This window comes from Lasioglossum baleicum, chromosome 2 (assembly GCF_051020765.1).
Source record: "Lasioglossum baleicum chromosome 2, iyLasBale1, whole genome shotgun sequence".
Taxonomy (NCBI): Eukaryota; Metazoa; Arthropoda; class Insecta; order Hymenoptera; family Halictidae; genus Lasioglossum; species Lasioglossum baleicum.
This window is the reverse complement of record NC_134930.1, coordinates 18874995-18890763: the sequence shown is the minus strand read 5'-3', so window position 1 is coordinate 18890763 and position 15769 is coordinate 18874995. Positions and strand designations below refer to the sequence as shown.

The window sequence follows — 15769 nt, the reverse complement described above, 5'->3', positions numbered from 1 at the left end:
ACAGCGCACAGTGGCCGATTCTTCGAAAAAATCGTACAGCAATCGGTAACGAAATCTTCCGAACAAATTAGATTTATTAACGGAACGAATATCATTTGCGTTCAGTAACGATTTCATATTTGCGTTAGGGGCAACTAGTTTTTCTGAGTAAAATTATTACATATCTTTATTGTCTTTATCCCCAAAAATGTGGAAGATAAAACACACGCTACATTTATTTCAATGCTTAAATATTGATTACAAACGAATCAAATTTTATTTCATTTAAAAAGAAAGGCGTAACATTCATATTTGTTAGACTTTGCTTAAAATCATCGTGACTCGTTAAAATACGGCAAGGGGTTAATAAAATTATACACGGAAAATGTCTAAACAAGAGAAAATTTTATTTTCTCCTACCTATCTCATTCGTGAAGAAAATCGACCACTGAGCAACGCGATTCCCCACAATCGTCAAATTCGTCCGCGCCAGATCAAACCGAGAATGAATCGTAAACCACATGCTTGCCACTCCTATTGTACAGTTACTGCCAGTTATAGAGAAGCACATTTCTTGTTTTATTAATCCGTTGTTACGAGCTCCTTAACGTATCTCCCCGCTTGACTCATCGGTACTGGCTGCTCCAAAACTGGTTTAGCGTGTCGTAAGCATTAATGAATCCCGTGTTGTACGGTCTACCGAATGATTCTCCGCTCTCCTCTTTTGACGAACGCTGTCCACGAAAATTGAACCATTACTTTCGGGACTGTGTATCACGTTCTCTCACCTGACCTGTAAAAATCCCACTAAAACTCGAGTTTATTTAATGGAACGGAAAGGCAAGATTCCATGATGTAATCTTCGGAATTAGTTCTGATGACTGTTCAATGGTAAACTTCGTGTAGCGTTTTTACTGTACTTTTTAAAGTACTCTGTCTAGACGAATCGATTTCTCGTTGCAATCGATTGCATTCAAATTGCGAGTAAACCTTTCTTCAACTAGCTATATTCGGTCAAGAAATCTTTTATCCAAAATAAAATCTGTAAATTAAACATTCCATACGAAGTGGTTTTCACAGTTGTCAATTTCGACATCTTGCAACTCTTCAGTGTTATACAAGGTCAGGAGGGAAGTGAAAGTTAAAAGAAGTAGTCCGAGTATTCCGCATCCTTACAATTAGTGCAAGAAGTTCTTGGAAAGCAGACATCCAAGGACCTCGGACTGATGTTCATCAATCATTGTGAAGTAGTTGTCCACCTTACGCCAAGCACGTGATCTGTAATCTACGGATACTATGATGTATGTGCCTTCAAGGCGATTGTCTGAATGCCAGGACGGCCGTGCGAGAACCCGAAATATCGGGTCGGGAACACGAAAATTTCGAGATTCCCGAAGAAATCGAGTTTCCCAAAAATGTCGAGAATACGAACTGTCACTCTTGAAAAGAATTCGTGATGGACAACATTCTTTCGATGAAAAGGATTTTGTATAATAATGAGATATTCATATTATATTAAACATATAATATATAAAGAATAAATTATATTTCGAGAATGCCGAAATTTTCGGGTTCCCGTCTCGATCCCGAAAAAAATTTCGTGTTCTCGCACACCCCTGCTGAATGCTCAAAATGCAGTGCAAACTGGCAGAGGGCGGGGGTAACTTCTTCCTCTCAATTCGAGGCAATTCTCCTGATCTGTCCCAAATGAATCGCAAAATTCGGTGGCTACGAAAAAGCTCGCCGACGAGTTAATTTAAACTGCATACAAAAAAAGGGTGAGCGGTGTAATTTTTGGAGAGGACGGAGAAGCGTTCCAGAATTGAATCGAGGGGAGCCGGGACAAATTGCCGTTTCGTGTCATTGATCCGGCGGCGGCGCGAGACGAATCCCCGCGAAGTCGACTGCGAAAATTAACGACGAGCGTGGCTGAAGGAACTTGGATTCCTACTCGACTTCGCTGGCCGCTTGAATCACAATGAAGAGAGCGTTGAATGGACACGAAGTCGGCCCCGGTATTTACGGGACGGCGACTGGCGCGTTTTAAATACTCCTTGCGGCGGTGGTCGGCCAGAGCACAGGCACACACCGTAGTGCTACCAGAAAAAAAAGCGTTTTCTGTTCATTACCGGGCAAAAGCGATCTCGCGAGCACGCCCGAACGTAATAGGCCAGTCGACGCGAAACTGGTCGAGCTATTATTTTCTTTTTTACGACGTGATTACCGTCGCCTCCATCCTGCAGCTCAATTGGTCCATCCGTGAAGTACTCGCTTTCCGTCTCTCTCTCTTTCGCTTTCGCCCTCGGTCTTTCTCTCGACGTTCGTTGCACGAGCCAATTTTCAGCGATCCGATTTTGTTGCGACCGGCAAGAAAAACGAACCACGTTGGCAAGAAAGAGGAGGGGGGGAAAAATGGAGACCAGGGCCAAGGAGGGCGGAGAACGATAAGTAGAAAGGGACGGCCGAAGGGCGAGGGGCCAGGGAAACTGGATAATGGCCCGAGAGAGACGGAGACAGGTCCACGTAATTTCCACGTTATTAATCCGGCCAGAGAGCTCTAGCACATTCCCATTTGCGCTCGTTTCGTCGCACATCCCGGGGATTTTGCTTAATAATCCCAAAGCTTCGCGAAGCACAGATTACTTTAAGTACTTCAACATTTATCTGAACCTAGTTTTACAAAACACACGCGCAACCCCAGCACCGTGATACTTTCTTCGGCCGTGTCGCGAAATTAGTCGACAGAGATAACGAACAACCGGTTCTCGGGTTGTTGTTGCGACCCGGTCCACGATAAACGCCCGTTCATAAGCGCGACCGGGAATACGGGAGATCTCGTCGCTCATGGGAGAAATTAGATGCTCGATAAAGAGTGCTGACGGAACTACTTTGTAGTTTGATGTCCCTCGTTTTGCATCATCCCTTATTTGCAGACAATCGACTACAGAGATCTTTCGGAAACTTATGGCGTTGCGGTTGACGTCGGGTTTTGCCAGTTCGCAACTCGGACAGGAATATCTTCATCATGTAATATGAGCTGTAATAGTTACACGTGAAAATGGGAAGTGATATTGTTTCAAAATATTGCGTTGGATCAAGACCCTTCCACAAACACATTTTTCTGCGTCAACGACGAATATTAATTGGGAAAAAATCGCATTCAAGTAGTCCGAGCGTGCAGAAAATAATAATATTAAATATTTATCACGGACAACAATCCATCCACAAATATTCATATTTTACAATACCCGTTTGCCTCGCTTCAACAAACATATACAAATATTGTCGAATTGCAGTAGACTAGATGTATTCAGGTCTGCTGCGATTGCAAATGGTGTTTCCGCACTGACCAATGTTTATGCACGCTCTAATTAATATCAAACCGTTAATACAAAAACATTTGACGTCCGAGACTAATCTTCAGTGTTTGAACACGCACGAATTATATCCAACCACGTTTTTATCTAATTATCTTCGTATCTGGGGATATAACCGGCGGTACTGCAAAAAAAGTTCATGTTTAACGAAGAAATCATGAATTATCGGCTGTAGCGAATATAACTGCGGAGTTAAACTTGCCGACAATCGTTTTTACCGAAATAAAGAAATCATCCCGCAATTCATTGCGGAACTAAATAATATCGGTTTTTATTAAATATACGAATATTTTTGCGTATTCTACGTGGGTTCATTCTTCTCGAGATGGTCTCTCGCATGTTCAATAATTACTGCACTGCAAATTTTATGCATTCGTAAGAACAATGGATGGAGAAAACGTAATATTCTTTTAATAATTACTCTCATAGCCTTGTATGAGCCGCGTACTTCGACAAGCATCAGAAATGGGAGTTGTTGCAAATATTTGTTGCAAATGTAAAATTATTACTTTCAAACCCAGTCTATCCTGTACCGGTTAAGGGTTAACACGTGTGGACTTGGTTTTAAGAACATATTATGGTGTAGATGGTGGCGTGAACGTCGGTATGTTTGTTTTGAATGTAAGAAGACATTCTAGGGGTCAGAATGTTCGGTGACGGATTGAGAATTGTGGAGAGAGAGTACGTAGCTCAAAGAGATTAGTTCGAGATTATTCCTAATCGTTTGTTAACATCAATTTCTTTGTCAAATGTATATCCTATTAAATCATTGACCAACCACAACACGGACAATACACTCTAAAAGTGGAGGCTGTTGATGGTCCATGAATCCAATAAACCATTAAGAACTTAACGCAAGTTAAACGTCAAAGCAGCAAACAGTACGACACTGTTGGCCAGCCATGTGCAAATATTCCGCGCAGGATACGTACCGGAGGAAAAGGAATACATATGTAATGCGGCGCATCTTACAGAAGAATCTATCTCCGCCGTTACAATATCCTTTAAGAGCTCGCAACGTTGCTCCATATAATGCGATCGAGAGAGAGAGAGCCTTCGGAATGCGCGTTTCAGTCAGCGTATTCTACCTGGCGGCTTCAATTTGCGCTGGTTTCTTGTGAAAAGATCGCGGGCGGGGACGCGATTCCGCATCCGAGCCGTCCCGGGGCCGCGGTTTTAGCCTTTGATTTTCGGATATACATTATTTCGAGAAATCTCTGTTATCTCGGCGACGAGGGAGCGGAGGGAAAGAGTGCGAAGCACCGGGGACGGAGGTCGAGTCCTTCACCAGTTGCATTTCCCCGGAGATTTCCTGGATTCCTGTTCGAGACCGTGTACCTGTTAGAAACGCGGCGGGTCTGGGAAATCTATTCGCGAGGAGAGGAGACGATTCTTTACGGAGAATGCTTTTGGATAAGGAGGTTGCCACCCGTGTTACACGCGTTTTCTTCCTCTTTTAAAAAACGACGCCCAAGTCGAATCGCGGGAACGAGACGAATACTGGAAATCATAATCCAGATTATCGTTCGAGCAAACGAGCCCTGAAGTCTTTAAGCACCTCGTTCACGGAATTCATACGTTACCGGATCACCCGAGCACACATTACGACTTTATAAAAATCCAATGCGTGTCCGTCGGGCTCGTCGCCTGTAAGGAAGACCTCGAACAACGTGGCGGAGAGTGCAGGGGTGGAAACCGAGGGTGATGCTTTATGAATACTAACGAGAACAGGCAAAGCCGGGACTTTCTCGCCGCGAAACCATGCATATAATCGTCATATTGCACATCATGAGTTTCCACGTTTTCGCGCTGCGCCATTAAAGCCCCCGCGCAATACGCCCGGCGATATTTCATTTCCAGCAGTTTTCTCGATTACAACGCACCCCGGGTCACGCTAAGTATGTATTTATTATTCCTTCCAGCGTAAACCCGGACTTTCAACAGTTTTCGGAAGCTCGCGTGCCCCTTCGCCTTTTTTTCCATGATAAATCACACGGACCACTCGGTGGCTCGACCCCCCTCCGAACCGGATAATCGCTCGGAAATTTGTTTTGTTCGCGATGAAGAATTGCGAGAACGCTTTCGACTACTCCATTAGCGACGTAATTGAATACTTCGGGCATGATAGTGTGCTTTGAAATATTTCTGAGGACACAGTAATTATTTACTGTGTTCCAACCTAATTGTAGTATCGATCTGTCAAATGGACACAATAAATTGTATATTTTTCGTTTTCAGCGGCTTCAACTTGGAAAGTTCTGTCCCTCAAAATTGCTTTTCTAGTCCTTATTTCTCGCAGTAAATTTTTACTTTGCTTGGAAAAAATCAAGGGATCCAGTACGAGCTGTAATGATTCTGGTTGAAAAAAGCGGGGATCCGGCGGTTTGGCAAAAATGAGTAAAACTGAAAATACGTGAAGAGAGGAGCTGAAGCAGAAAAAAGCAGCATGAATATTTCGTTGGTCACGTGCAACGTTGCAGGTGCATTACGCACGTTCACGTTTCTTGCATATGGCACCGGTGTGTTGGTTTTCATAAATTGATTCTGCCCGTAATGCAACGCGTAAAACTATTAGGCTATGTTTATCGGGATATTAGTACTTCACGAGAAATTCGATAAATTACTTAGTAATATTGCGACCAGTATCGAAACATTCCGCTTTTGTTCGATAAACAAAGTGTATTACATACGTATATACTCGTTCGCGTGTTTTAGTACCGCCTAATGGCTTGAACAACAGAATTCGAGGAAATTAGTGAAACATTGCGTATAAATGCATCCGAACGCTGCAATATGCTGTGTAATAACATTTCCATGCCGTCGAGTGAATCCATCAAGGGAAATTCGATTAATTGCATTACTCCGATGACTCGATTTCGAAAAATGCAGCGTTGACTTTACGGAAATTGAATGGGGTTTTCGAGGGAAAAGATGCTGATCAGAATTCCTCGGGTAAATATTTGAAAGAACTCTTGATACTTCACCGTGTTACAATGGATCGTGGGAACGTATAGATCTTCCCACCGTCGAAGTGTACGAGAGGATTACAAGAGCGTAAAATCCGTCGTCTGCAGCAATGTTCACGTGTGTGGCAGTCGAGACATTTCAATTTACAAACTCTCGGCGTTCCGGTAAGAAATTCTGGCACTGAAACCACACACTTGGTCACGCGACTGTGTCACCGTGATCTACAATGCAACCTAAATAAACTCTTATCTTCCAAAACTACGGTACAAGCCAACTCTTTTACCGCACATTAAGTCTCGCACAAAGTAGTGGCCAGGAAAATGCTAACACTTTTATGTACTACCAGCGATCATGCACTGATTCCTAAGAATTTACGACCCTCGCATTTTTTAATCAATTTTTCAGTTGCAGTAGTTTCAATTAAAATAGTATAATCTCAATTTGTGCAGGTATTTGCGAGGTTCTACCGTACTTGTTAACCCCTTGCACTCGGAGCTATTTTAACTAGAAAATTAAACATTTCTCCGACGTAGAAAATTCCATTCTGAACAATTTTTTAAATTTCATGGATATGAAATTGGAATGATACCTCATACCATACCTAAATGTTTAGTAATTGATTAGATATCGACATACTTAATAATGAAAAGAGTCACCAATTCAGTGCTAAGGGTTAATTCAAGTTACGTGTCGCAGTGGGATCTCTCGCGAGCCAATTAAAAATGCCCTGAAACCTCATGAAGCAGTGCATGATCGCAGTTGATCGTATGTGTAACCACAGTCTCGACCGCGAGAACAAAGTTTCGCAGAACTTCGGAACACGTCGATCGTCCCGCGGGTTTCCCGATCGAAAGCTCGGTTAAAAGACGTTGAATGAACCTCGAACAATTCGAGGAACTCTAGGTCACGGCACACAGGAACACGTACCTACGGTCAGACACATTTCTCTCCTTTTCGAATTCTTTCTCTCTTTTTTTCCACCGCTGCACGTGTTGCTCGGTCCTCGCCTTTTTCATGCTCTGGTTACGATACGAGTGGAAGCGAGTTTACTTCAGATTGCACCGGGGGTCTTACAAGCACTTAAAACGCCAGTGACATTTTGCGGTGTGCGAGAGATTCAGAAAACTGCGTGCGTACGGATTCCCCGTCAACAAATGCGACTGAATATTGAAGCACAGCGAGCTGCCGCACGCCGATTCGAATTAAATTCAAACGAATACTCCGAGGAATTACCTTTCCAGAGAAGCACGTCGGAACGTAACCCTGTCCCTTAAAAATTTAACGCCTCGCTATAAACTCGCGCGGAACCGGTACCGAGATTGTAACGAGGCGGTCAAGGACGCAAGAAGTGGAAATGGCGATAAAGATAGGTTGTAAAGAACAGGTCAAACTTGCCACTACGCGGCGGACTTTATAGCGTTCGCGGTTCTCTAAATTTTTCTTCAACATTCCACAATTTTCCCAGCTGTGTCGGACCGCTGAATAAGTGACGTATAAAATGGTTGAAAATGTTTGAAAATTCAAAGGCACCGGTATATTATTGTATTTCCCACAAACTCTTCTTTGATCGAATAGAAGTTGTAAGCATATTAGATGCAAACAGAGAATCCAGAATTTCATACAACAATTCCTTTATGTATTAACTAAATACCGTTCGGTTCAAGAGGTAAAAAATGTACTATGTGGTACATTTGTGGTGGTGTGATGATCTCCTTCGATAGCAGAAATAATTTTTTTAGACGAGTACGACAATGATACACAGAAAGAGTATCATTTCGGAGCACAGAGAAGATAGACAAAATAATACGGTAACAGTAACGATGATTATCGATACGTTCATTATGTTTCCGAAGCGAGTGTATACAAGCTCGATAAAGATCGGCGGCGTCAGATTAAGACGGAAAGAATAGAGGCTCGCCGCGCGAGAGCATGGAGTGCATTACCACTCCAGTTTCTTTCCTCCATAAAATTAGCCTTTGTCAGGAGGATCGAGGCTCCGCTCGAGAGGGGAGTCAAAGACGCAGCAGCTGCTGCCGAAGTATTAGCTGACCCATCGTTGTCGCCTTTATACACCCGGCAACCTTTTACCGACGTATTTATTGTCGTGCTCGAGTTTACGACACTCTGGTCCATAGACACTATCGATTTTACGAGTCTAATGCTTTTCCCTCAGCCGTGGATCGTGAAATTCGATACACGTTTTCTCTCGTCGCCTCGCCCCCAACTCCCGGATCCACAATTTGCCGAAACAAGTTTCGAGGCTTTTGCTAGAACAATCTTTGTGTTACCGAGCTAGTCGGAAATTGGCCAGTTTTGCTCCCGGTTTGGGAAAGAAAGCTTTTGTAGAAGCGATGGGAAGTTGTTGAAAATAAGCGTGAAACTAACGGTAGTTAGTAGAACTTGTTAATTTACGGAAGAATTTACGTGCCCAGTGGCAGGCGATGTTTGAATGAATATAATCATGATTTATATTTGCGTGCAAACATGTTGAGCGTGTTAATTAAATTATAGGTTAAACCGGTGATTTCGAATTTCAACTAGTATCAGCATTTTGCTCTGTTGATTATCGGAAATAGCACATTGACGTCGACCCCCTAATCAAGATTCAGAATACATGAAAGCCATTCGAATACAATAAAATACTTCATATACAATTCACTGTGGAAAAAGCTGAAACAGGATTGCGCGAACTGTTGTCGATCGTTGCTCCCATGTAACAACAATTTCTATGAGTTGTGCAACATGCTCAACAGCAACCAATTACCTATTTTTCCAGGACATAAATGTCGCATTTTTAGCCTCCGTTATTAGCCAGGTCCAAAATTGATGAATTTCCGCCATTATCCTCTGGAAAAGGGGAAGAGGATCCCGAGGGATTCTTTTCTCCCATTGTCTCGTTCTTCGAAGGTCCGCAGAGAGAGGACTATGGGGACCCATGGTTTCTTCGGGCACGATCGAACAACGATTCCGTCGTCACGAATGGAGTGTATTAATCAACAGTTATCTCCGATGGTTGGTTGTATCCGTTCGACCAGCGTTTCTAGGACGGATAATGGATAATCGTCGGCCACCTGTCCCTGTCGTAATCTCACGAGGTGTAATTAACGAAGCCTCGTTAACATGCGGACTAAGACAAGGGGTCAAAGCACCCATGGAAACCCACGTACGTAGCCTTTAACGGCGTATCGCGGCCGGCCGGTAGGTAATAGTTCGGCGGAGCTGTGAGAAATATACTGGGAGAGAGAGACTGATCGCACGCTTTTAGTGCATTAATCTTATCGGTGGATGAATTCGGCCCCGGTCTCTTAGCTGCACGCAACGCGCAGCCGATTCACGGCTGCCCTCGACTTTCGAGCACCGCAAAAGTGTACACACTAAATTTCGACGGGCCGATTACCCTCGCTATTACAGCGCGGTAACCCCGCCGTAAAATTTGATAAAACGCCACATCCAATGCGTTGTAATTAGATAGCAGATTTTATGCAAATATACATTTTCTACCCGATTTGCAACAAACGGCGAAGGTTTTTTTAACAAAGTCTAACAAATATAAATGTTACGCGTTCCATTTTAGATGGAATAAAATTTGATTCGTTTGTAATCAATATTTAGGCATTCAAATAAATGTAGCCGTACAGAAAATATACATTTTCTTTTCTCTTCTACGACATAAAAAATTTTTTTTTAAATAAATTAATGGGTTTTTTAATTCTTCTAATGTTTTCACTGTTTCGAATTGCCCATACTCATCCTTGTGACAAATGCATAAAATCCGCTGTCTCTATTGATCACTAAACTGCGGATTTCATGAATTTCAAATGATTAGGTCAAATGCTAATTTGATATTAGAACAATTTTCCCTACGTAAAAAGATGTATAAAAATTATTTCAGCACCATCCCAGCAAAAACGGACATCGCCGAGATGTTTCCTAATTTTGTGAACGAACCTGAAAATCATTTATCAGCGGTTCGACAGCAACAAATGTACAATGAATTGAACAAGGGCGTTTGAAGGTCATTCGAAATGTTTTTCCGCCGGATCCACAGCTGGAGCGGGAGTAGGAAATGATGGATGCGATATTTATTCGCATGAAATTAACACGACGAGCGTGTTCCTTTCCACGGACGCTGAAATCCTTCGGACCGGTGTCTGTTCTATCGAGGACGAGTTTCTTAGTTCCGAAACCAGTTCTCGAAATTTTTTTCTCCCTCGTCCTCATCGCGCGACGTCGTTTCTCCACCGCCACAGGAAGAAACATTGGAATTCGTCAAGCGATGGGCAAACTTTTCTTTTCGGCCCGTGGAACGTATAGCCACGGTTTTAAAGCGGATAGACCGAGGGAGAGAGAGACCGTCGCGTCGGAAGGAACGCCGTATTTCATTACACTAGTGCCGGCGAGATCGTAGAGAGCGTGCCCCGTTCAAAAGTTGTAACTCCGTTAGCAACGTTAGTTTACGTCGTGACGTGACGTGTGTCGAACAGTTTTACGTGACTACCGACGGACGAACATTTTTTACAACGAGATTAGAGCCCGGTCGAATGCACGGTCACGTTTCCCCGTTAACAAATTTCGTCGAGATTAATTGTAGACTGCGCGGGGCAGTTTATCAATTTCGTTGTAATTGATGGTCAATGCTAGGAAGGCAGATATGTACTGGAATTTTTGGACAGTCATGCCGGAATGAATTATTTAAATAGTTCTCCCGTGGATTTATAGACTGGCCACGAACGTATATTCAAAAAACAAACAGCTTTTTCGAAAGAATTCACGATTAAATTCAACTTCTAGGCCGACGTCTAGGTAATTCTGCTGTGGTACTTCGGTCGCCTAATAATAATATTCAGCAGATAATGTATCACATACTGTCATAATTAGACAGCGGATTTTATGCACTTGTCACGAGAATGAGCAGATGTAATTCGCAACAGCGAAAACATTAGAAGAATTTAAAAATACTGTTATATTGTTTTCGACCTGTCAAACATATCAAGAAAGAAAATAAATTTCTATTTCACTCCAGGTATGTTCCTATTCAATCTAATTATGACTAGTCAGCGGATCTTTATGCTTTTATGAAGAAATTGGTTGGGTGGAATATAAAACAGTAAAAGATTGCGAAAATTCAAGAATGTTGTAACGTTGCTTTTAATGTGACGAAGTAAGTTAAGGGATGAAATCAATGTTTATGTAATTCCAGCTTACCACAATCAGTGCAAAACATTTTTATTTTGCATAAAGATCCGCTTGCGTCAAGTCATAACGTACAAAATGTAAGATGCGAGAGCCTAAAGGCTTGAACTGCTTCAAATTAAAAACAGTAGGAAGTCAGTAAATTATGATTAGACAGATTTAAAACAAGATTTCATGAATTTATCACAAGACTGAGTAGGATAGAATTTAAGAATACCCACTAAACAGATTAAGAAAGAACATAAATTTCCATTTCGCTGCAGTTTGTTGCAATTCCGGTAGAAAATGTTTATTTTGCATAAAGACCCGCTGTCTAGTCATCAGCCACGAAGCTGCTGCAGCGAGTTGCAAGTCTTTAGGCGAGGCGGGCCGAGAAGATTTTAAATTTTAAATCCTCTGGCGTCGTTTAAAATTCTTCCCGCCGCGGTGATATCGAAATTCCGCGTTTCATAGTTAGCAGGACACGCGTTCTGCGTCGCTAAACGTTCCGACCGCGTCTGTTTCTTCGAACGTGTTGCCCCTAGACAGCACAAAGCAACGAATCGAGAAACCGAACGTCGAGTTTGTTGACACTGCACGCGGGGTGAACACGCTCCCGATACCCTCGGCGAAAACATTGCGTCGCCTTTGGGTTCGCTGGTCTAAACAAACGGGACCGTTGGTGTCCTTCGAAATCCACAGTTCCCAGAACCCTCTGTCCACGACTCGGTTGCACGTTTATCGTCGGTAAACAAACTGGCAAGGTTCGTCCACGATAAAGACAACTTCGCGTCGCATTAACATTCAACCTTACCGCACGTTTACTACGGACGGATCTGCTCGGGCTTTTGTTGAAATTTTGATGGAGCTTACTCGGTGACATTCGAGCCGTATCGCTGGCAGATAGCATTTCATCGAAGAGACACGACAGTTCCATTTATTACTCCCGCATCGAACCAATTAAGTGCTCTGTCTCGGGTTTCCGTGTCCTATTTGTTGCATAATGAGAGAATCTTTAAGGCTCTCTCAACGATACTTTCATGTACAATTATCGAGACTGTGAAGACGCATGCACGAGGAACTTTTCGACAGTTATTTTTAAAATGGCTAAAACTTTGGATGGACATGTTCTCGTTATTTTTATCTAGAAAATTTCTGTATTAAAGGGTATAGACTCGTTTTTCCAGGATTGCAAGGGTGCGGGATGTGTCTTCTCATTTCTCAATGATTTCTCAAATTTTATTTCTCAAAGATGGGATTTTTCAGTAGTCAAAAGCGCTGGATAAAAGATTAACCTCAAAATTGTCCCCAAAAGTCCTATTTTTACGTTTGCGCGGCGATTTGCATTATTCGGAAGCATATAGCTATCGCAGTTTTATGAAAATAGATACATGCGCAGCTGAATAATGCAAACTACAGCTCGTAAATACAAAAATAGTACTTTGAGGGCGATGGTGACCTAGATTGATCTTTTATCTAGCGTTTTCGACTACCGAAGAACCCCATCAATCCTGGAAAAACGTGTCAACCCCCCTAACACAGAAGTGTTTTGAAATTCATCGTCCCAATGCTTCGACACTTTTCGGTTTTATCACTTGAAGCAAATTAACGCTCCGACGACCACGCCAATAATTTTCATCGCACACTTTTGGCCAGAGATGGCATTAATCGATATTCAAGCGACGGTCCATTTGTACAATTTAGCGTGAGCAAATTGCCGACCAGGTGGTGTGAATGTATGTATATATTTCAATTGCTGATATTAAAAGGAATTCGTTAGCGATCTCATAAATTCATATATCAAACACCAGTAACCACAGAACCAGTATCTGTCTCTCAAGGAAGCCCGATTCGGATAGGACTCTTCCGAGCGGAGAATTTTTGAACAATCAACCGAAAACCCGTGATCGAAGCACTCGTGCGACCGCATAGAATTATGATAGTAGCGATGCAAGCACGAGTGCAGATATACTACGATGTATCTGCACGATTGCTTCGATCATCCCTGTGAATAGCATCGAAATTCGTGTTTTCTCGTGGTCTAACCGAGGATCGCGATCGCCGACGCCATTTTGTCCCGTGCACGCGATCGAACGTCCGATCGATGCAGGACTGGAAAAGAGAGCTACGGAAACATCATCGGTGCCCAGTGAAACGCCATCGAACGGCTAGCAACCGGCGACGACATTGAGAAACTCTCCCACCGAAGATTCCCGTCAATTTCACGAAGAAGAGTCGCGCGAATGGTGTGCTAGTTTAGTATGTACGTACACACCGTCTAAACAACACAAAGGTTGAACATGCACCTTTTGAAACGTCGGGATCCACAGACCGGCTTGGCAGCGTACGATCCACGGTGGGTCCGCCGCTTCGCTCTTCAGGTAATCCAAAAAAAAAATTCAGCGTGACCAGTCGCCGGCGTATGGGAACAACAAAACCACCTTTGTGTCCGAATGTCACGAAACCTTTGGTGCCTCTCGCGTTACTCGCGCCACTGTACTCACTCGAGTGCGTTCGCCTCGAACGGGGAACGGAACAGAACGAAACTGAACGAAACCATACGAAACGGAACGAAACGAAACGAAAAAAAAAACCGGCAGTGGATTCGCGAGCTCGCGGCGGCGGCGTCTTCCGTTTTCACTGTCACACCGTTGATCACTGTTATACGTAGAATCACACGCGGTATCAAAACAAAGAGAAACGGGGAACTGCACACACGTCCGAGCACAGGGTTCGCCTCCACGTGGGAGCCGGTAACCACTGAATAAGAACGTCCGTCACGTCGGAGTGGCAAGCCGAAACTAGCGCGGCGCGCGGCTCGTGAGCAGGGCGAGCCTAGCAAATCTCTCTCTCCCTCTACGTACGTTCCTCGGTCTGTCCCGTACTGTCTTACACCGCGTGTTCCCCCCACTCCACCGACCCCGGCTGTTTCTCTGTCTACCGCGTGTATCCCCACCCCCCTTTCTCCGCTGTCTCTACCCCTCTGTCCCCGCGGAACGACTCCCCTTCACGCGCAATCCCTTCCTCTCTTCTGCACCGTTCCACCGGTCGACGACGATCCCTTCTCCACGAACGATCTCTTACACACAGACCAACCAACCCGGTCCCTTTTCCAGCCGAGTCCCTCTAGTCCGGTATACGAATATCCAGCTCGTGTGTGCCGTGCTCTTTCGTTCCCTACCCACTTGGGAGAAGCTCGCCGACGTTATGCACCGGTGCACACCGTGCACGCAACTTCGGGAACGATGCAGTCTCTCCTTCTCTCTCTCTCTCTCTCTCTTTCTCGCTCGTTCGCTCGCTCGCTCTTTCAAGTTTCTACTCTGTCTCGGTCTCTCCGGCGGTCGTGTTCCATCTTGCGATCCTCTTCCACGGGCCACGGACCTCACCGACGCCGATCGTCCCGTGATATTCGGCCCGTGATGAATGGACCTGGCCCCCAACTGTACACACACGGCGAATTTGAGGCGACCTATATTCCAGCATGATTCACGGTTCCGGGGACCCAACGGTGGGCGCCTATCTCCGAATCGAGATAACGCCGGGAAAAATCCCGACGATTCCGACCGCTTCGACTGTTTCAATGACTCCTTTCACTCTTGCGGCGCGGTTGTAGGAGGTCTGAAAGTTAAAGAGAACGAGTTTTGAGTTTTTAGGAATTCATGAAGGTCAGATTATGGCTAGGCACAGTGTTTACATTCTTACTAAAACGATGTCTTCGGTCTGTAGTTGATAGAGGATGTTGTAGAGGATGTCTGAAGATATCGTCTTCATTTGACATTCAAGGTCAAGCACATTTTTTCATTCTTCTTACGAATCTCCATCCATCCGAAGATGTACAATCACGCTACTACCTACTGAATTGATTTGCTACTAATGTATCCCCTAAACGATCAATAATATTGTTAATATTTGCTTCAATATTGACGCTCTATATTGAAGCGCGCATCAACATGCTTCAATATAATCAATATTCTCACCAATACTCATTCTGGCAAAAATATTCGTGCTGCATGGTCGAGGCTGTTTCAGTGGTGTTTTTGTTGTGAATTTCGTGCATTGACTCTTTCACTGTGCGAACAAAAAAAGATCAAAGAGAAAGAGAAATATACGCTGGTCCAAAGAGTGGTACAAGCTGAGGAGCCGATTTACACGCGAACATGTAAAATAATAGCCTACTAACTAAACCTATCGTTAGGTCGAAGGTGTGGGCGGTAAATAAATACAACTATTCTTTCACATTTTGCAACTTCAAATTTATGACCCGAACGGGCAGG

The 15769-nt window shown here is 43.8% G+C and overlaps 1 protein-coding gene across 26 annotated transcripts in view; it reads right to left on the bottom strand.

Annotated features, from left to right (window-relative positions):
- Window positions 1-14320, bottom strand: part of Kug (FAT atypical cadherin kugelei) — a 612064-nt gene extending 597744 nt beyond the window's left edge. For 19 of the 26 annotated variants that reach the window (XM_076442484.1, XM_076442537.1, XM_076442480.1 and 16 more), the window contains exon 1: window positions 13802-14320. The gene's annotated coding sequence lies outside the window, so the exon portion shown is untranslated. Of the gene's footprint in view, window positions 1-13770 lie in introns of all 26 variants that reach the window. The other 7 variants (XM_076442550.1, XM_076442472.1, XM_076442521.1 and 4 more) reach the window with 1 other exon arrangement.
- Window positions 14321-15769: the final 1449 nt, after the last annotated feature.